The 9,215-nt window shown below is 43.9% G+C and overlaps 1 long non-coding RNA gene across 1 annotated transcript; it reads left to right on the plus strand.

Moving 5' to 3' along the window:
* Nucleotides 1-1,406: 1,406 nt before the first annotated feature.
* LOC135968001 (uncharacterized) lies at nt 1,407-7,872 on the plus strand. Its single transcript, XR_010582416.1, has 3 exons — nt 1,407-1,557; nt 2,272-2,369; nt 6,069-7,872. It is a non-coding gene; the product is annotated as an uncharacterized lncRNA (long non-coding RNA).
* Nucleotides 7,873-9,215: the final 1,343 nt, after the last annotated feature.

Genomic DNA, 9,215 nt, shown 5'->3' on the forward strand with positions numbered 1-9,215 from the left:
GGAGGTGGGGCAGGGAGTGAAAGGCTAGGGAAAAATAATTCTATCAAGGAATCAGATTAAAGAGCTGTACAACTTTACAGCTGGAAGAGGACTGAAAAATTATTTGTCTTGTTCACTCTTCTATCCCCAGAGCAATGAATATTCAGTCAGTAATTACCGAATGCGTACATGAGTGAAGCAGCACTCTTGCCCGTTTTACAGACGGGAAATCTGGAGTCACAATGATGAATGATGTGCCTACAGTTTCACAGGAAATTGGGGGAGCCAGAATTCCAAATCAGGCTTCTCAGACTTTCACATGCACAACAATCACGTGGGGATATTGTTAAAATGTAGATTCTGCTTCAGTAGGTTGGAGATGGGCCTCTAAATTCTACATTTCTAATAAAACGCTGAGATAATTTAATACCGTTAGTCTTGGGACTACACTTTGTTTTGGGGTTTGTTTGTTTGTTTTTGAGACACGGTCTTGCTCTATTGTCCAGGCTGGGGTGCAGTGATGCCATCATGGCTCACTACAGCCTTGATTTCCTAGGCTCAAGAATCCTCCCACCTCAGCCTCCCAAGAAGCTGGGACCACAGGTATGTGCCACTATGCCTGGCTAATTTTTTAATTTTTTGTAGAGACAGGCTCTAGCCCTGTTGCCAAGGCTGGTGTTGAACCCCTGGGCTCAAGTGATCCTCCTGCCTCAGCCTTCCAAAGTTCTCAGATTACAGATGCGAGCCACCATGCTCAGCCACAGGCACCACACTTTGAATGGCAAGGTTCTAATCACACATTTCAAACTTCTTTTTATTATTATTTTTATTTATTTTTATTTATTTAATTTTTTGAGGTGGAGTCTCACTTTGTTGCTCAGGCTAGAGTGCAATGGTGCTCTCTCAGTTCACTGAAACCTCCATCTCCCAGGTTCAAGTGATTCTTCTGCCTCAGCCTCCCAAGCAGCTGGGACTACAGGCATGTGCCACCATGCCCAGCTAATTTTTATATTTTTAGTAGGGATGGAGTTTCACCACATTGACCAGGCCGGTGTTGAACTCCTGACCTCAAATGATCCACCCGCCTCGGCCTCCCAAAGTGCTGGAATTACCAGCATGAACCACCGTCCCTAGCTCAAACTTCTTATAAGTATTCCCATGTTTTAAAAAAATACAACTGGCTTTACCAGTTGTATATTTTGTTTTACTCATTAAACTTGAGATTTTAAAACTGGATTATGTTACAATCAGCCCTTGTTGCATCACAAATGAGTATGTGGAGATTGTAAACTAAATGAACTGACTTATCCAGTTGCCAAAGTGATGCAGGATTTTTCTCAACCCCTTTGTCAGACTTGTGATGGGGGTACCCCATTTACTCAGCCTGCCACGCTCAACCCCTTGCAGGAGGGAGCACATGAGTGAGCAAGTGCGGGATCTGGATGGCTGCTCTGGGTGCTGCCAGGAGCAGGCTGCGTACAGGCCCGGGAGCAGTGCCCAGGTTGGGGTGCCCGCAACCCCTGAAGCTCCAGAGGGCATGCTACAGTGCTCTTTTAGCTCTGCCGTCTATGGACAGCAGTGTGTTATCAGCTCCGTGAGCCCCTTGCCTCATCATGTGGGGTGGCTGCCCTCTGCCAGTATGACCAAAGGACCAGTGTGACAGCCTTTTTTGGGTACCCACCTTCAGTGGCTCCTGAGCTCTTGTCTGGCATCCAAGATGAATGAGATAGCCCAGACACTTGAAGGATGGTGAAGGTGGAGAATTGTATTAGGCAATGGGAAATGGCTCTCAGCAGAGAGGGGAACTGGAGAGGGGACAGGACAGGCACGTAATCTTCCCATGAAATCCGGCTGTCTCCAGCCAGCTCTTTCTTGTGGTCAAGCTGTCTTTCTGAAATTAAGCCATCTCCCCTCTGAAGCCCATCTGTCTCTCTGAAGTCAAGTTGCCTCCCTCCAGTCAAGCCACTTCTCTCCCTCCACTGACTGAGTCTGGGGTCTTTATAGGCACAGGATAGAGGCATGGGGTGGGCCATAGGTAGTTTCAGAAAAGGCAACATTCGATCAGTAAAAAGACATTATTCAGAAAGAACCCACCGGAAGAGAGCCAGCAAACGGGGATAGGCGTTCTCACTTTGGATGCAGGTTTGAGGCTTTTTGGCTCAAAGGTAGGGTCTTGCCAGGGACCCACCTGTCTGCCTAGAATTTCTCTGCCTCCTGCCTCTATCCAAGGGATATGGTTAAAAGGAGAATTTTTTTTTTTTTTTTGAAACAGAATCTTGCTTTGTTGCCCAGGCTGGAGTGCAGTGGCAGGTTCTTAGCTCACTACAACCTCTGCCTCCTGGGTTCAAGAGATTCTCATGTCTCAGTCACCCAAGTACATGGGATTACAGGCACGCACCAACACACCCAGCTAATTTTCGTATTTTTATTAGAGATGAGGTTTCACCATTTTGGCTAGGCTGGTCTTAAACTCCTGACCTCAAATGATCCGCCCACCTCAGTCTCCCAAAGTGCTGGGATTACAGGCATGAGCCACCTCATCCAGCCCTAGACCAAGGACCAAGGTTTCATCATGCAGATTAAGCCTCCCTGTAGCAAGCTTCAGAGTTCTTACCAGACCTGAAAAGGTGCCAAACTCTTAGTGAATTCTCTCCTAGATCAGGGAAAAGACTTGGAAAGGAACAGGGACTTTTTTTTTTTTTTTTTTTTTTAAACAAAATATAGATTTTCCCCACAAGAGGCAGCTTTGCAGGGTCATTTCAAAACATGTCAAAGAAATGCATTTTGGAGTAAAATATTTTTATTTCTTTCAGGGCCTGCTATCTGTCATGTGATGTTATACCAAAGTCAGGCTGGAATTTGGTGTCTTATTGCTACCAAAAGTCTGTTTCTCCAATCTTGAGATTTCTACTGTAATGTTTAAACTGCCTGGCTGTGCCTGAATTTCAAAGGGAGGAAAGTAAAATGAGGGATGTCAGACAACCCCCTTCCAATCATGACCTGAACAAAATTTTCAGATTTCCTTTGGAATGCCTTTGGCTAAGGCAGGGGGTGGGCATCAGTAGGTTGAGGTGCATAGAATTTTATTTTTGGTTTACACTATCATGAGACAAAAAAACCGGAAGTTGGAGGACCATGTTGGAGCATGTGTTCAGTGGGTTCAAGCAAAAAGGAAAGGGTCTGTGTTTGTCCATGTCTCCTCACTCATTCTGGAGGAGTGATTCTTCTGAACACCATATGACACTCAAGCAGCCCAGCTACTCAGGAGACTGAGGCAGGAGAATTGCTTGAACCTGGGAGGCGGAGGTTGCAGTGAACTGAGATTGGGCCACTGTATTCCAGCCAGGGTGACAAAGCAAGACTCCATCTCAAAAAAAGAGAAAATCTTGGTCTCCATAACCTCTTATCTTTTTTGTTGTTGTTCTTTTCTTTTTCTTTTTTCTTTTGAGATGGTAGCAGCAAGATCGTGGCTCATGGTGGCCTCAGCCTCCTGGGCTCAAGTGATCCTCTCACTTCAGCTTCCCAAGTAGCTAATAATTTTTTTTGTTTGTAGAGACGAGGTCTTGCTTATGTTGCCCAGGCTGGTCTAGAACTTCTGGCTGAAGCAATCTTCTTGCCTCAGCCTCCCAAAATGCTGGGAATACAGGCATGAGCCACCACACCTGGCCCCAGATATTCCTTTCTACTGATTCCAGCTATTTAGATAATAACTCTTTCAACCAATTGCCAATCAGAAAATTGAGTCCGCCTATGACCCAGAAGCCCCCACTTCTAGTTATCCCACCTTTCTAGACCAAACCAATGTATATCTTACACCAATTTGTTGCGGGACCTTTCCTTGGTTCAGCTAAAGACGGGGTTCCTTGTCCCACAGCCGCAAAAGTTTAGGCTTGTAGATGGTTTGAAGGGTGAGTAAAACAGGGTATTATTGGGTGAAAAGGAATAAAAGGGGGAACAGGGACTCTCCACAAGGCCAGAGTTACTCTAGTGTGCTTCCCGCCTTGCAGTCTGAATCCTAGGTTTCACACAGGAAGAGGAGGGGCCAGGCTCCGCCCCACTGCCAACTGTGTGAACTTCTGTAGCTCCACGCCAGTGCCCATGCGGGTTGGAGTTTTGCCAGGGACCCCTCCCACGCGGCTGTCTCATATTGACTGATGTCTATGTCTCTCTAAAATGTATAAAACCAAGCTGTAGCCTGATCACTTTGGGCACATGTTGTTAGGACTTCCTGAGGCTGTGCAATAGGCATGTCCTTAACCTTGGCAAAATAAACTTCTAAATTGATTGAAACTCATCTCAATACTTTCTGGTTTACAGTTGATTAGTTAAGCTTAGAACTGTTCGTCCCCCTGAAACCAGCTAACCACAGAGAATACCCTTTCCTCTTCAGATTACGGAGACTTTCCCTGCTTGCAAAAGAACCCAAACCATAAAAGTCACCCCATCTGCAACTTGTTGCCCCACTGGAAAAAAAAAGTCTAAAGTAAAACTACTGTGACACTCTGGAGTGCAATAGCCAGAAAAAGATCATCTCCTGAGAGAGAGAGAGAGAGCGCACGAGCGAGCACAAGCTATCCTTATGACCTAGCTGTGGAAATCCTGTAACATCACTTTCACCACATTCTATTTCTTTGAAGTGAATCATCAGGAGTCTGGCCCACATCATGAGGGAGTGTACTAGGCTTCACGTTTTCAAGAAAGGAGTGTCAGATGTATTGGGACATACTTTAAAACCACCTGATGGTCATATCCAATGGCGGTAGAAGGAGTTGCCCAGGAAGACAGGCAGTAACTCAGGTCCAATAGCAGCTTGTTCTAGCAGTCTCTCAGCATAAGTATTATTGTCCTCATTTTTCTTGCTTGGAGGAATTAAAATAATATAGAGTTCATCTAAATTCAAATAGTACTATAGCAGGTGCAACATATTTACTCTAGTCTGCCGCCTCACACAAGAAGATATTGATTAAATCTGTCTGGATACAGAGAGGAATTTTTATCCTAGTATTTGTCTCTCTGCCATTTGGCAATCCCACTGCCACAACCAATACAGAAAATCAGGGATGTTAGGTGTACACATTGGAAAATCATCAGAGACACATGCTTTATGCAAAAAAAAAAAAAAAAAAAAATAGAAGAGTGAGGTGTTTTCATCACAGAGGGAAGAGATTCTTGGAAGGAAGCCTCATAGCATTAACCAAAATAATGAATAAGCTAAGTCTAAAGAGTCACAGTAATTATTTCATGTTAAAGATGCTAGAGGAAAAAAAAAAACTGAAAAAAATTTTGCCTTAGAATTAAATTTAAAAGGCTCAATTATAACTCTCATAAGACTAATGGTCAATTTTTTTGTTTGGGTTCTTTGTGGCTATTGGATTTGTGATTTACAAAGAGGATGTTTGACCCCAGGGAAGCAATTAACATCCCTTTCACAAAATAGCATTTATTGCTCAAGGTCTCTGAAAGCTGAAGGAACTGTAAAAGATCAATAATCAGTTTTAAAATATGATTCACATAATACTGTCTGGATTCAGGAAATGGGCAAATTCTGATTTTTTTTTTTTTTGAGACAGAGTCTCACTGCACTCGCCCAGGCTGGAGTGCAGTGGCGCAATCTCGGCTCACTGCAACTGTGAATTTCGGGGCTTCCATTTTAATGGGCTATAAAGGACTTTCTTGATGGGTGATCAAAAGATGTTGTGGAAAAAAATAAAACAAAAAAGACAATGGCTTTGAATTAGCCGAGTGTGGTAGCACATGCCTGTAATCCCAGTTACTCAAGAGGCTGAGGCAGGAGAATCACTGGAACCCGGGAGGCAGAGGTTGCAGCGAGCCAAGATGGCACCACTGCACTCCAGCCTGGGTGACAAAGTGAGACTCCGTCTCAAAAGGCAATGGCTTTGGAGTGGAGGTTGATAAAGAGGATTGTGAGCATGGAAATCAGTATTGTAGAGGATTGAGCGCTGATGTGTCGGGGTACTCTTACACTGCTCAGGGTACATTTTTTTTTCTTTTTTTCTCCTTAACACAAAATGAGAAAGGATGCATTTTTGAATCCAAGTACTTGTTGACCAACTATTTCACATTCACAGTATGAAAACTTCACACTACCTTTGCTCAGGTCTGTGCTGGAATCAACTTTTAATGCTATATTTAATAGAGAAAATGATGAGGAAGTTTCTACAAAGAAGGAATGACAGAATTAGAATATGACAATTTTGCAATCCCTAGTGAATTACTGGGTCTAGACAATATTCGTCAATGGCTGCTAACATCATAGAAAGAAAGAAAATCAGACATTATATATCTCATGCTAGAAGTGCACAAGACCACTTAAATAGTCTTCCCCCCCACCAAAATTCAACCTGAGACTGATCATACCTTGAAATCTAACTACTATGTTTAGAAAATACTAAGGGAAGGCCAGGTGCAGAGACTCACACCTATAATCCCAGCACTTTGGGAGGCCAAGGTGGGTGGATGGATTACTTGAGGTCAGGAGTTCAAGACCAGTCTGGCCAACATCGCAAAACACCAGTCTCTGATAAAAATACAAAAATTAGCTGGGCTTGTGGTGCGCACCTGTAGTCCCAGCTACTTGGGAGGCTGAGGCATGAGAAACACTTGAATCTAGGAGGCAAAGATTGCAGTGAGTTGAGATCGCACTGCTGCACTTCAGCCTGGGCGACAGAGTGAGAGACTCTGTTTCAAAAAAAAAGGCCAGGCGTGGTGCGTGGTGGCTCACACCTGTAATTCCAGCACGTTGGGAGGCCACGGCGGGCAGACCACCTGAGGTCAGGAGTTTGAGACCAGCCTGGCCAACATGGTGAAACTCCATCTCTACTAAAAATACAAAAATTAGCTGGATGCGGTGGCGCGTGCCTACAGTCCCAGCTTCTCAGGAGGCTGAGGCAGGAGAAGTGCTTGAACCTGGGAGGCGGAGGTTGCAGTGAGCTGAGATCACGCCCCTGCACTCCAGCCTGGTGACAGAGTGAGACTCTGTCTCAAAAAAAAAAAAAACAAGGGAAGAAGTAACGTCATATGTGAGACCTTGGAGATGCAATCAGAAAACTCTAGAATGTAGAGAACTGTATGGGAGGGCCGGGTGTGGTGGCTCACGCCTGTAATCCCAGCACTTTGGGAGGCCGAGGCGGGCAGATCATGAGGTCAAGGGATCGAGAGCATCCTGGCCAACATGGTGAAACCCCGTCTCTATTAAAAATACAAAAATTAGCTGGGTGTGGTGGCACGTGCCTGTAGTCCCAGCTACTCGGGAGGCTGAGGCAGGAGAATTGCTTGAATCCGGGAGGTGGAAGTTGCCAAGATCGTGCCACTGCACTCCAGCCTGGTGACAGAGTGAGACTCTGTCTCAAACAGCAACAACAACAACAACAACAAAAAACTGTATGGGACAAGTAAATTAATTATTCATCCACAACAATGACAGAGAGTGGTGTATGAAACAGAGAGAGGAGGAGAGAGAAGGGGAACAGAGGGAAGGCAAAGAGAAAGGAGAGGAGAGGACTAAGAGACATCAAAACCAACCACAATGTATGGACCTTATTTGGTTTCTAATCTAAACACACTGTTAAAAAAAAAAAAAAAAAAAAAAAAAAAAACAGAAAAAAAGAAAAGAAAAAAAAAGGCCAAAGTCATGTACACTCTTTTTACCCTTCCCCTTTTCCTCTTGGCTGAAAAATGCAGACATTATGGTCCCCTATGCAGACAAGGACACCACACAGGGATGGTAAAATTATGAGATGGAAGGACCCTAGTCCCCAACAGCTTTATATGCAGCAGAGCCACCATGTTGGCTCAGTTGTTTACACACCGGGGAAGTGAATTATGTTGACAAAGCTATGGCAAGAGCTCAACCTATGGAAAGGGTCCTTAAACTGAACATTCCTTGACTCCACCCATTGATATTTATCTAATATTTTCACCTACCCCCGGATGTGAAAACTGTCTTCCCCTGATGCTTATGTATTTGGGGAGGAAATCCATCAAAAAGGAAGCCCCAAGATTTGCTCTTAGTGGGATGTGGACACAATTGCTCATTGATATTCAGCACACATGGCTTCTCTGGCTTTGAAATCTGAACACTAGTGGGGATCTGTCTGTTTAATATGGTATTTTAGGGCTTATTCTTATTTGTGGTTTTTATTTGGGTACTTTGATCAAGTATTTCAGTGCTGTTTCCTACACTATAATTTTATTTAATGTATAAAGTATGATATAAATGTTTTGGTAAATTACATATTTTCATACTGTAATTGGATTTCATTACAGTAATGATAAATTAAATTTTCTCATGCTTTAACACTTTATTCCCACAGCAATACCTAATGAGCAATTAAAGTGACTTACTGAGAGTGAAGGCTTCTTGCAGGCCGCAGCAGCCATATGTCACATCAGACATAAGGCACTGAACAGACGCAATTCAATGGAATCCTGTCATCCATCAGGCAAAATACATGCAGAGTCTTGTCTGATCTCCCAGAAGGAGCAATGCTGTGTGTGTAGTTTTGTTTTCTTATTCTGAGTTATCACTTGGTAGATGGTCCTGTTCCTATTGTGCTATACAGCAAAGAATTACAAAGCCTTGTCAATTCTGCCTCCTAAACCTATCTCTGATGTGTTTCAAATTGATCCGCTTCCTTTATCTTCACTACCACTTTCCTAATCAAAACCACTATCCTTTTCCATTTGGATTAGTACAATAGTGTCTCAACTGGTCTCTTGGTTTTTCATTCGGGTCTCCTCCAATCCATTTTTTCCACAGCAACTACAGGGATCTTTTGAAAAAGTAAATATAATTATTTTATATTCAAGCTTAAATTAACCTTCCAGTTGGCCAGGCATGGTGGCTCATGCCTGTAATCTCAGCACTTTGGGAGGCTGAGGCGGGTGAATCACAAGGTCAAAAGTTCGAGACCAGCCTGACCAACATGGTAAAATTCTGTCTTTACTGAAAATACAAAAAATTAGCCAGGTGTGGTGGCACGCACCTGTAATCCAGGCAGGAGAATTGCTTGAACCTGGGAGGTGGAGGTTGCAGTGAGCCAAGATCGCGCCACTGCACTCTAGCCTGGGCGACAGTGACACTCTGTCTCCAAAAAAAAAAAAAAAGTCTCCTTCCAGTTTACATTTGCTTTGTACAAGGTCTCCAAGGCCTTGCATGGTCTAGCCACTCCCTCCCTCTTCAGCCAATGGCACTGCTACAGTTTCACTATATCCTG

This window comes from Macaca fascicularis, chromosome 17, assembly GCF_037993035.2.
Source record: "Macaca fascicularis isolate 582-1 chromosome 17, T2T-MFA8v1.1".
In the NCBI taxonomy this organism is placed as follows: domain Eukaryota; kingdom Metazoa; phylum Chordata; class Mammalia; order Primates; family Cercopithecidae; genus Macaca; species Macaca fascicularis.